We start from the raw sequence: 11,247 nt of genomic DNA on the forward strand, positions 1-11,247 counted from the left end.
GGAGATTCTACCTGGTCAGCTCACAGACCATGCAACAGGGGGGCTTCTCCGAGGACCTGCATCCAAGAACACGATGCACAATCTCAAGACAATCAGCAGGCAGATGCTTGGAAATCCCCCGCTGGACCATATATAAGGTCTCCCCTCACTTTACTCCGGGTTCCAGGATCCTCTCCCTGTCCTAGGACGGAACCCTAGCTTGAGCTAGTTTAATAAACCCTTGCTATTGCATCTCTATCATGTTGAGTGCCCCTGTTCCGTAATTGGGGACTTTTCTCGGACATTAACACTAGATGAAGGTCACATGATAACTTGACCTCCTAAACTAGTGACTCTTGTCCTAGGAGTGACTGGAGCAACTGGGGGGAGGGGGGTCAATGTCTCCTGTAGACTTTAAGCTCCTTGAGTGCGGGGGCTGTATTTTTGTCTTTCTGTGCCCACCCAAGCACAACACTAAGTCCATGGAAGAATCTTGGAAATGCTTTTTCAATCAAAACTAAAATTCTAGGAATTGGAGTCTGTTCGTTGGGAGTCAGGTCGCCAGTAACCAGGGGGCTCCTGGAGGTTCCTCCACCCCTCTCCCCAGTCCTCCAGCCCTAACTTGCATTTCCTCATCTCCTCCTTCAGTCCTGGGGCTCTGGCAGACAAGCAACCTGCTGGAGTTTCCCAATCCGACCTGGGAAGTAAGAAGAGGCAGAGAGGGAGCAAAGAGAAGTGGAGGGATGACAAATCCCTCCATTCGGCTATCTGCCCAGAAACCTACTGTACTCTGGAGTCCGGGGAGGGAGAGAACCTGGGATGGGCCTTAGGATCCATCTCCTTCCCCTTCTCCTCCCTGACTGGCTCAGATCAGGTTCCTCCTTAACTTCAAGGATAACCTGGAGTGGACTGTGGCCTTCCAGAATGTGTCTGCAGCTCAAAGAGAAAATGACCCAGCCGATTTGGTCACAAGTGACAGCACCCTCCGTGAAAACAAGACCTGGACCCCCTCCTTGGATTGACAGGGACAAGAAGAGGGGACTGAAAGTGGCCGTTTCTGCCTCACCCAGGTTCTCCTCAATTCTCTCCCTCCAAGGGTCGAGCTAATGACTCTGGCAGGGCCACTCGTCCACATCGAGCGTCTCCTTTGCCCCGCTCCATCTCCTCAGTTTGTCACCAGGGAGAACAGAATAAAGTGGGTGAGGCGGGTCTCCTGGAATCTCTCAACAGCACAGATTTCCACTCCTGACTCGAGGGGTGGGGGTGGGAGTGGAGGGGAAGAGTCAGGATAACAGGAGCTCAGCAGAGCCGGGCACAGACCAATCCCGAAGAGAGCCGATGGTCAGTGACGTCAGTGCCCACCTTCAGGAGCCCAGAGCCCCACTATCTGGCAGCCCCCCCAGCCAATCTACTCTTGGGCTAAGGCGCCCCACTGACTACGGGGCCACCTGTGGATTCCTTCCCCTCCCCCACACTCCCTCGCGAACTCTCTTTAGCCACCAACCCTCCCCCACTTCCCTCCCCCCACCCCACCACACCCCAAATCGAATCTGCCAATTCTCCTGAGCTCGCGTTCCTTTATCTGACTGCAAGCATTGCAGGTGCCCTGCAGACAGAGTGGAGGACCCGGATGCCACAGTCTAGTCATCTCTGTGTTCATCCCTCTGCCTTCCTAATAAAACCGGATTTATTTTCTCTGTTCATATCCCCAAGTCCTTGTATATGCTCTCATTATATGGGAGAACTCACACATTCTCTCTAAATATTCATATATGACTAGAGACTAAAGGATTTGTATTGTAAAAGTCAAGAATAAGTGCATATTACCTATAGAACTCATGAGAGGCTAGAAGTCTCCCATAATTAAACAGAATATAGAATTCCCCATCTATATGATAGTCAAAAACAAAGAGATTCTTACATAGATGAATATATGCATATGAGTATAAAGAGGATAGATTACTCATATGAATACATAAAGCACTCATGGGAATGTATAAAATACCAATATATATGAACAGAATGTATGAATAATCATAATAGAAATTTGTTCAGAAATAGAAAAATAGAGAGAGAACAGAGTACTCAAATGGGAATATAGAAAGTACTAATACATAAGAATAGAAAGAATAGTCTGAGTACTTCTATAGAGATTCCTCATATATATGACTAAAGGGAGAACATTGTAGAGATAACAGCAACATTGTGCAACTTTGTTCAACTCTTCTCAGCAATATAAAGATCCAAGACAATTCCAAAAGGCTTGTGGTGGAAAATACCACCGACATCCAGACAAAGAGCTACAAATGTAATTGCTGAACCAAACATACTCTACCCACTTTTTAAATTGTGTTTTCCCCCTTGGTCTGTTTTTTCTTTCACAATATGATTGAGTTGGAAATGTTTAAATAGGATATCATATGTAAAACCTCTATCTGATTGCTTACCATCTCAGGGAGGGAGAAGGGAAGAGAGACATATCTGAACTCAAGAACTTATAAAAAATAAATGTTGAACAGTATCTTTACATATAATTTGAAAAAAAATATATACGAAAATATAGTGATCATTGAATGACACCACTTTTTGGCATGGGTGGCTACACTTTCCTTTACCCGTGCTATGGAAGGTTCTGCAGTAGGAAGTCCTATTTTTTGGACAGAAGGATAGACCTAAAGGAGTACATCCTGGATTAAATCCCCTCTCTGCTGAGACAGAAGCTAAGAGGACATTGACATAGCTAGAAACAGGAGTAGCTTGGGTGTTTTGTTGGAAACCTTATCAGAACTCCTCCTTCTTTACTTAACAGACTATGTCCAACTCCGTGTTTACAAGGACATTGGAAGTTTATGCCTATAATGAGAAAACGCTCAAAATCTTGGATTACAGAAATGCTAATTAAAATAAGTTTGAGATATAGCATCTTAGACCTATCAGATTGGCCAAAATGGTAGATGGTTTTTCAACTGAGGAATGGCAAAAGAAGCTGTGGTATATGATTGTGATGGAATACTGATGTGATATAAGAAATGTGCTGGGGGAGGGTGTCAGCTAGCTGGCACAGTGGATAGAGCACCAGTTTTGGAGTCAAGAGGACTTGATTTCAAATTTGACCACAGACAATTACTTAGCTGTGTGACCTTGGGTAAGTCCCTTAATCCCATTGCCTTGCAAAAACAACAAAAAAGAAAAAAGTCCATCTCTACTATTGTCACCAGTGATGGGGACAGAAAAACTTGTGCAGATCTTTGACATCTTTTGACATTGTGTCATCTTCCCTTCAGTTTTATTTTATTTATTGTTTCATTATTTATTTCCCTTCGTTGGATCCCCACCACTGAACTCTCCTTAAAACTTCTACTGTTTCTGTCCCTGTGAGACAATATATGAGCACTCACATTTAGAAATCTGTATAAAGAAATTATTAATATTTATATATGGAGGGAGAATATGTGAGTACTCACATGCCAATAAACAGAGACAATACAGGAATACTCATCTATGAGGAGATATGTCCTAATTTTCCAATACACTTTTCTATGAGAGTTTAGAAATGATTGTGTTCTAAATAATTTTTACCCTTGGCTGCCAGATCTCAGGAAATGAGTAAAATGTTTCTTTAGGCTCTTTTTTGATGCTCCCTTTTATCCCCGCACTATGAAAATATATCACTTATAAAGCTATATGAAATATACATTACCAGCATATAATTTTTGTCAAAGCCCATCATTTTAATTACTACTATCCTGTTGGGTCAAATTGGAGTGGAGGCCACAATGGATCACGTTTTGTTCCAATTTCATACTGTCAGTATTGTTGCTAAGGTATTGGCTAAAATTGTCCAATCTCCAAAACTGTTGACAAAGGAATTTTAGTTACTGGTGAAATTGTTTTCCTATTTGTGTGTTTTGCTTTTTATGGACGATTAATTTAACTTCAAGCCTAATGATCCTTTTTCTTCACTCTATTTGCATCAGAGCCATGGTCTTAATGATGTCACTGAGGTCCATCTCTGTAGATTGGAAGGAGTCTCTGATCCAAGGTAACAAAACCTGACTCACCTGTTAGGAAGGAAAAGAAAAGAGTCAGTGAATTATGTTGAATAGAATATTTGGTTTCCTTTCCCACCCTGATTCCCAGAACTCCCTTCTACAACCCAAAACAGGTATCCTTGCCCACCACTACCACACTGGGCATGTCCAAGGCACATTTTCCCTCCCTAAACTGAGAGTTCTCTGAGGGCAGTGCACAGGGCCCTGGCCTAGGCTAACAACTCCAAACTCCATGGAAATGTTGAAGGAGGGCTGACCCAAGGGCCAAGGGACTTTTTCTTACTCTCCATCTTCATCATCATATTTTTAATCCCCCCCCCCCACTCCAAATCACTAGCTCTATAGGTAACCTGCCCAAATGTCACTGTAACCTACTTCTGGGGAGTGTCTTCAAAGAAACCTGCAGCCTATAAAAGTTTGACTGGCAGAAAAATGAGCAAGATGGAAGCCAGTGACTGGCAGTGTAGCAGGAGGGAAGAGACTCAAGATTTCCATCTGCCCCATTGATTGACTCTGTGAGCTTGGCCATTGTCCTGCCCTCCCCTTGACCTCAGTTTCCCTTTTCTCCGATGAGAAGTTGGACCAGATTAGCTCTGAGTTGTCTTGTAACCCTCCACCTTACCCCAAACTAGAAGCTCATTCATCCCTCACCCCCACATCCTGACCACTTGTCGCCCCACTCTAGCAATTCCACCCCACCCCCACCCTCTGTTGAGCCTACCCGGCTAGTTGGATGCTTTCCCTTGTTGCTGCCCCCAACTGCTAGTCTAACCCTAAAGATTGGAAGGAAGCCTAGTTCTACCCTGGTCATGCCCCCCCCCATCTCACAGAGACTTTCAGATGTCAGAAGTTGGTTGTGGGGGTGCAGTGGAAGTACAAAGACCCCAGGGCCCAGCTGGGGCCCACTGTCCCACCTTGGGAACGAGTCTGTTGTTCTTGAGATGCATGATTCGTGTGTTCTTTCGACATCTCTTTTGAAGTCTCATTTGGCATCTCCATCTGATATGGACCCAGTTAGGAATGTGGTGCATCTTGCTATGCTTGCATAAGGTCTTGGGGCGGGGAGGGGGGAGGGGGAAGGGGTAAGGGATGGGGTTTCGGGGAGGGGGAGGGGGGAAGGGGAGGGGGAGGTAGTGGAAGGGATGTTGCTGAAGTAGGCAAAAGCTGGGTATGGCCGAACCTGGAGAGACAGGCCCTGAGATGATGTAGCCATCTCTATGGCATATCGCGGCTCACCTTTGTAAGCCAGGACCCCCTCCCCAGCAGTCCTTCCCCACCCCCTTCACCGTACCCCCCCCATGCCCTCTGGGCCTTCTGGCATCCACCCCTCCACCCCCAAGCCTCTGCTGTAGGCCACCTACATGCCTAGTGGGCTTACCTGCCATCTGCCTCTCCCGGAACATTATAGATGCTTTTAGTCTCTCTCCTTTAACAAAGATGGAATTACTTGTACCTTCATCTGCACGAGCTTTCATAGAGTCCCTCTGTTTCTGTTAGCGTAGTTCTCAGGTGTTGTCTCTGCACATTCATATACATACTGATTTTAGATATATATATATATATATATTTATTAGCATAAATTCTCTTTAGAGCCTTATGTAGGATTATTTTCCATGTACATAGAAATAAGACTAATATATCCTCTTTGCATTGTCCTAAGAAAGTGAGCATTCACAGAAGCTGCACATTATCATGCAAACTTGTCCATAAAGCCCCTATTTCTTGTGACTGAGCACACACAACTCTATACATACATTCACATATTTCTGAGAACTCACACACATTGCCTCCCAAGGTCAGAAGCAGTGGAGCTTTCAAGAATGTTCAGTCAGAGGCCCAGGTAAACTAAGTCCTCCAAAGGCCATGGAAGGAAGGAAAGAGGGAAGGAACGAAGGAAGGAAGGAAGGAAGGAAGGAAGGCAGGAAGGAAGGAAGGAATAAAAGAAGGAAGGAAGGAAAGAAGCAAGGAAAGATGAAAAGAATGAAGGAAGGAAAGAAAGGAGGAAGGAAGCGAGGAAGGATGGGAGAAAGCAAGGATGGAAGAAAAGAAGGAAGGATGGAAAGGAGGAAGGCAGGAAGAAGGAGGGAAGGGAGGAAGGAAAGAAGGGAGGAATAAGGGAAGGAAGGTAGGCTGGAAGGAAGTAAAGAAATAAGGAAGGAAGGCAGGAAGGAGGGAAGGGAAGAAGGAAAGTAGGTAGGAGTGAAGGGAAGAAGGAAAGTGGGAATGAAGGAGGGAAGGAAGAAAGGATAGATGGAAGGAAGGGAGCAAGGAAGGAGTAGAAGAAGGAAGTAAGGAAGTAGGGAAGGAAGGAAGGAACGAGTCTAGGTAGGAGGGAAGGAAGGAACTGACAATAGGGGGAATGAAGGAAGGAAAGATGGAAGGAAGGAAGGGAGGAATAAGATAAGGAAGGGAGGATGGAAGGAAGTAAAGAAATTAGGAAGGAAGGAAGGTAGGAAGGAGGGATGGAATGAAGGAAGGAAAGAGGGAAGCAAGAAAAGAAGGAAAGAAGGGAGCAAGGAAGGAAAAAGGGAAGGAAGGAAAGGAGCATGGAAGGAGTGGAGGACGGAAGGAGGGAAGGAAGGAAAGAAGGGAGGAAGGAAGGAGGGAAAGAGGGAAGGAAGGAGGGAAGGTACGAGGCCAGGTATGAGGGAAGGAAGGATTGAACGAAAGGGATAATGAAGGAAGGAAGGAAAGAAGGAAGTGTAGAAGGAAGGGAAGAAAGAAGGGAGGTAGAAAGGATGGAATGAAGGAAAGAATGAAAGAAGAAATGAATGAAGGAAAGAAGGCAAAAAGGAAGGATGGAAAGAAGTAAAGAAAGAAGGAAAGAAGGAGTGAAGGAAGGAGGGAAGGAAAGAATGGAGTAACAAAGGAAGGAGGGATGGTAGGAATGTTCCAAGGAAGGAGGGAAGGAAGGAAGGAAATAATGAAGGGTGAAGGAACAAATGAAGGAATGTAGGAAGGGAGGAAGGAAACAAGGAATGTTGGATGGAAAGAAGGAAGGAATTAAGGAGGGATGAAAGGAAGGAGTGAAGGAAGTAAGGAAGGAGGGAATCAAGAAAAGAAATAAGAAAGGAGGGAAGGAAGGAAAGAATGAAAGACGGAAAGGAGGGATGAATTAAGGGGGAAGGAAAGAGGGAAGCAAGAAAAGAAGGAAGGAAGGGAGGAAGGAAGGAAACAAGGAAGGAAGGAAGTGAGGAAGGAGTGTAGAATGGAAGGGAAAAGGGAAGCAAGAAAAGAAGGAAGTAAGAAGGGGGAGGAAGGATGGAGGGAGGAAGGTCAGAAATAAGTAAGGAAGAAAGGAAAGAAGAAATGAAGGGTGGAAGCAAGGATGAAAGGTAGGAAAGAAGGAAGGAATAAAGGAGGGAAGGGAGGAAGGAAAGAAATTAGGAAACAAAAAAGGTGGGAAGGAAGGAACAGAAAGAAGAAGGAAGGGAGGAAGCAAGGATGAAAGGAAGGAAGGAGGGAAGGGAGAAAGGAAAGAAGGAACACTGTAAGGAAGGGAGGAAAGAAGGGAGTGAGGAAGAATTGAAGGAAGGAAAGAAGGAAGGAAGTAAAGAATGAAAGAAGAAGTGTAGGAAGGAAGGAAAGAATGAAGGGAGGAAGGAAAGAAGGAAGGAAGGGAGCAAGGAAGGAATGGAGGAAGGATGGAAGATAGGAATGAGGGAAGGTAGGAGGAAAGGAAGGAATGAATGAATGTGGGAATGAAGGAAGAAAAGATGGTAGGAAGGAAGGAAAGATTGGAGGAATAAGGGAAGGAAGGGAGGATGGAAGGAAGTAAAGAAATAAGGAACGAAGGAAGGAGGGAAGAAATGAAGGAAGGAAAGTTGGAAGCAAGAAAAGAAGGAAAGATGGGATCAAGGAAGGAAGGAAGGGAGCAAGGAAGGAGTGGAGGAAGGAAAAAGGGGAAGGAAGGAAGGGGAAGGATGGATGGAAAGAAGGAAGGAGGGAAGGAAAGAGGGAAGGTGGGAGGGAAGGAAGGAATGAATGAAAGGGGGAATGAAGGAAGGAAAGATGGAACGAAGGAAAGAAGGTAGCATAGAAGGAAGGGAAGAAAGAAGGGTCTTACAAATGATGGAATGAAGGAAAGAAGGAAAGAATGAAGGAAAGAATGAAAAAGGAAGGATGGAAAGAAGTAAAGAAAGAAGGAAGGAAATAGTGGAGGAAGGAGGGAAGGAAAGAATGGAGGAAGCAAGGAAGGAGGGATGGAAGGAATGTTTCAAGGAAGGAGGGAAGGAAGGAAGGAAAGAATGAAGGGGGAAGGAATGAAGGAAGGAATGTGGGAAGCTAGGAAGGAGGGCAGGAAGGAAGGAAGGAAAGAATGATGGCAGGAAGGAAGGATGATGGAAGGAAGGAGGGAAGGCAGGAAGGAGGGAGGAAGGTTGGAAGGAAGGAAGAAAGGAAAGAAGGAAGCAAGCAAAAAGGTGGGAAGGAAGGAACAGAAAGAAGAAGGAAGGGAGGAAGCAAGGATGAAAGGAAGGAAGGAGGGAAGGGAGAAAGGAAAGAAGGCACAGAGCAAGGAACGGAGGAAAGAAGGGAGTTAGGAAGAATTGAAGGAAGGAAAGAAGGAAGGAAGTAAAAAATGAATGAAGAAATGTAGGAAGGAAAGGAAGAATGAAGGCAGGAAGGATGGAAGAAAGGAAGGAAGGAAGGAAGGAAGCTAGGAAGGAGGGAAGTAAAGAAGGGAGTAAGGAAGGAAGGGGGAAGGTGGCAAGGCAGGAGGGAAGGAAGGAGGGAAGAAAGGAAGAAGGAAAGATTGAAGGAAGGAAGGAAAGTAGGATGGAAGGAAGAGAGATAGGATGGAAGGAAGGAAAGACTGCAGAAATGTAGCAAAGAAGGAAGGAAGTAAGGGAGGAAGGAAGGAAGGAAAGAAGGAAGGAAAGATGGAAGGAAGAAAGCTAGGAAGGAGGAAATGAAAGAAGGAAGGAAGGAGGGAACGAGTGAAGGTGGCAAGGCAGGAGGTAATGAAGGATGGAAGAAAGGAAGAAGGAAAGATTGAAGGAAGGAAGGAAAGTAGGATGGAAGGAAGGGAGATAGTATGGAAGGAAGGAATCACTGAAGAAAGGTAGGAAAGAAGGAAGGAAGGAGGGAAAGAGTGAAGGTGGCAAGGCAGGAGGGAATGACGGAGCGAAGAAAGGAAGAAGGAAAGATTGAAGCAAGGAAGGAAAGCAGGATGGAAGGAAGGAATGACTGAAGAAAGGTAGGAAAGAAGGAAGGAAGGAAGGGAGGAAGGAAGGAGGGAAGCATGGAAGGGAGAAACAATGGAGGGAAGGAAGGAATTAGGAATGAATGATGGAGGGAAGAAACGAATGAACAAAAGAAGGAAGGAAGGAAAGAAGGAAGGAAAGAAGAAAGGAAATAAGGAAGGGAGCAAGGAAGGGAGGAAAGATGGGAGAAAGCAAGGATGGAATGAAAGAAGGAAAGATGGAAAGAAAGAAGGCAGGAAGAAGGAGGGAAGGGAGCAAGGAAAGAAGGGAGGAATAAGGGAAGGAATGAAGGAAGGAGGGAAGGGAAGAAGGAAAGTAGGGAAACAAGGAGGGAAGGAAGTAAGGAAAGAATGAAGGGAGGAATGAAAGAAGGAAGGAGTGGAGGAAGGAAGGAAGTAAAGAATTAAAGAAAGAAGGAGGGAAGGAGGGAAGGAATGAAGGAAATTAGTGAAAGAAGGAGGGAAGGAAGTAAGGAAAGAATGAACGGAGAGAGATAAGAAGGAAGGAAGGGAACAAGGAAGGAGTGGAGGAAGGAAGGAGGGAAGGAAGGAAGGTAGGAAGGGGAGGAAGGAAGTAAGGAGGGAAAGAGGGAAGGAAGGAGGGAAGGAACTAGTCTCTGTAGGAGGTAAGGAAGTAACAAATGAAAGGGGGAATGAAGGAAGTAAAGATGGAAGGAAGGAAGGAGGGATGAAAGGGAGGAGTGAAGGAAGGAAGGTAGGAATGAAGGAAGGGAAGGAGGAAGGAAGAAGGGAAGGTTGTAAGGCAGGAGGGAAGGGGTAAGGAAGAAAGGAAGGAAGGAAAGATTGAAGGAAGGAAGGAAAGAATGAAGGAAGGAAGGGAGGAAGGAAAGAAGGTAGGAAGGAAGCAAAGAAGGAAGAAAGGAAGGAAGAAAGGAACGAAGGAAAGGAGGAGGAAGGCAGGAGGGAAGAGTGTAAGGCAGGAGGGAAAGAGGAAGGAAGAAAGGAAGGAAGGAAAGATTGAAGGAAGGAAGGAAGGAAGGAAGAAAGGAGGCAAGGAATTAAGGACAGACGGAAGGAAAACGGAAGGAAGAAAAGAAGGAAGGAAGAATGGAGGGTTTTTATCGAGGGGCAGGGGGACGGATTGGCGTTAGGACACAAGTAGTCACATAAATTAAACATACGGGGCCATAGGGAGGTGCGGAGGGGGCAGAGGAGAAAAGATTTGGGTAGTAGAAGCATACTCACGATGGGGCTGGCGGAGCGCAGGCGGTGGTTGACGGAATGAATGCTCGTGGGGCAGGCGGTTGGTGCTGGAATGTTTGTGCTGTTGCCCGGAGCGGAGAGGAAGGGAGCGGACCAACGTCAACCGCACAAAGGTGGGTCCCCTACGTCACAAGCTTAAGACTAATAGGGTAGTATCGATCCAAAATTTGTATTTGCTCAGCTCCTGACTCTCTGAGCATCCCTGTGGTCGGAAGAAAATATCGGGGACGAGATGACGGCTCGCTGGCGCCGTGTATTAGAGCACTGGCCCTGGAGTCAGGGAGGACCTGAGTTCAAATCAGAGCTCAGACATTTAATAATTACCTAGATGTGTGGCCTTGGGCAAGCCACTTAACCCTAGTGCTTTGGAAAAAAAAAAAAAAGAAAATATCGGCTGCGAGTGACAGCAGGGGTCCTGAGCAACACCCAGTGGAGCCTCAGGGGCCCCAAGAAGGCCGAAGACAACCACGAAACATCCGCTCTGAGGTAGCTCAAGTGTCCTCAACTCAGGGGCTTGTCTCACAGGGGGGGTGGGGGCTGTGGGGGGGTGACTGGTGGGTGGGCTGGAGTCCCAATAGCCTTGTAAGACTGGATGGGATGGAGGCCTACCAGAGACCCCAAACGCATCTGGCCCAACCTCCTCATTTGGGTAAAAGGGCTACTGAGTTCTAGAGGAGGGTGGGGTCATAACTAAAGTCACACAGTCAGGAAGCAGTTGACCCAGACTTGGAGCCCGAGTCTCTCTTAACCTGTCAGGCTGACTGGTTTCCACCTTGTTCCCTCTCCCTC

At 46.1% G+C, this 11,247-nt stretch overlaps 1 long non-coding RNA gene across 1 annotated transcript; it reads right to left on the bottom strand.

Moving 5' to 3' along the window:
• Positions 1-3,709: 3,709 nt before the first annotated feature.
• LOC141503270 (uncharacterized) lies at positions 3,710-10,503 on the bottom strand. The gene is made up of 4 exons (XR_012472799.1): positions 10,441-10,503; positions 5,410-5,549; positions 4,946-5,211; positions 3,710-4,040 (listed from the first exon to the last, which is right to left on the bottom strand). It is a non-coding gene; the product is annotated as an uncharacterized LOC141503270 (long non-coding RNA).
• Between the last annotated feature and the right edge of the window lie 744 nt (positions 10,504-11,247).

The sequence above is a fragment of the Macrotis lagotis genome, chromosome X, assembly GCF_037893015.1.
Source record: "Macrotis lagotis isolate mMagLag1 chromosome X, bilby.v1.9.chrom.fasta, whole genome shotgun sequence".
NCBI lineage: Eukaryota > Metazoa > Chordata > Mammalia > Peramelemorphia > Peramelidae > Macrotis > Macrotis lagotis.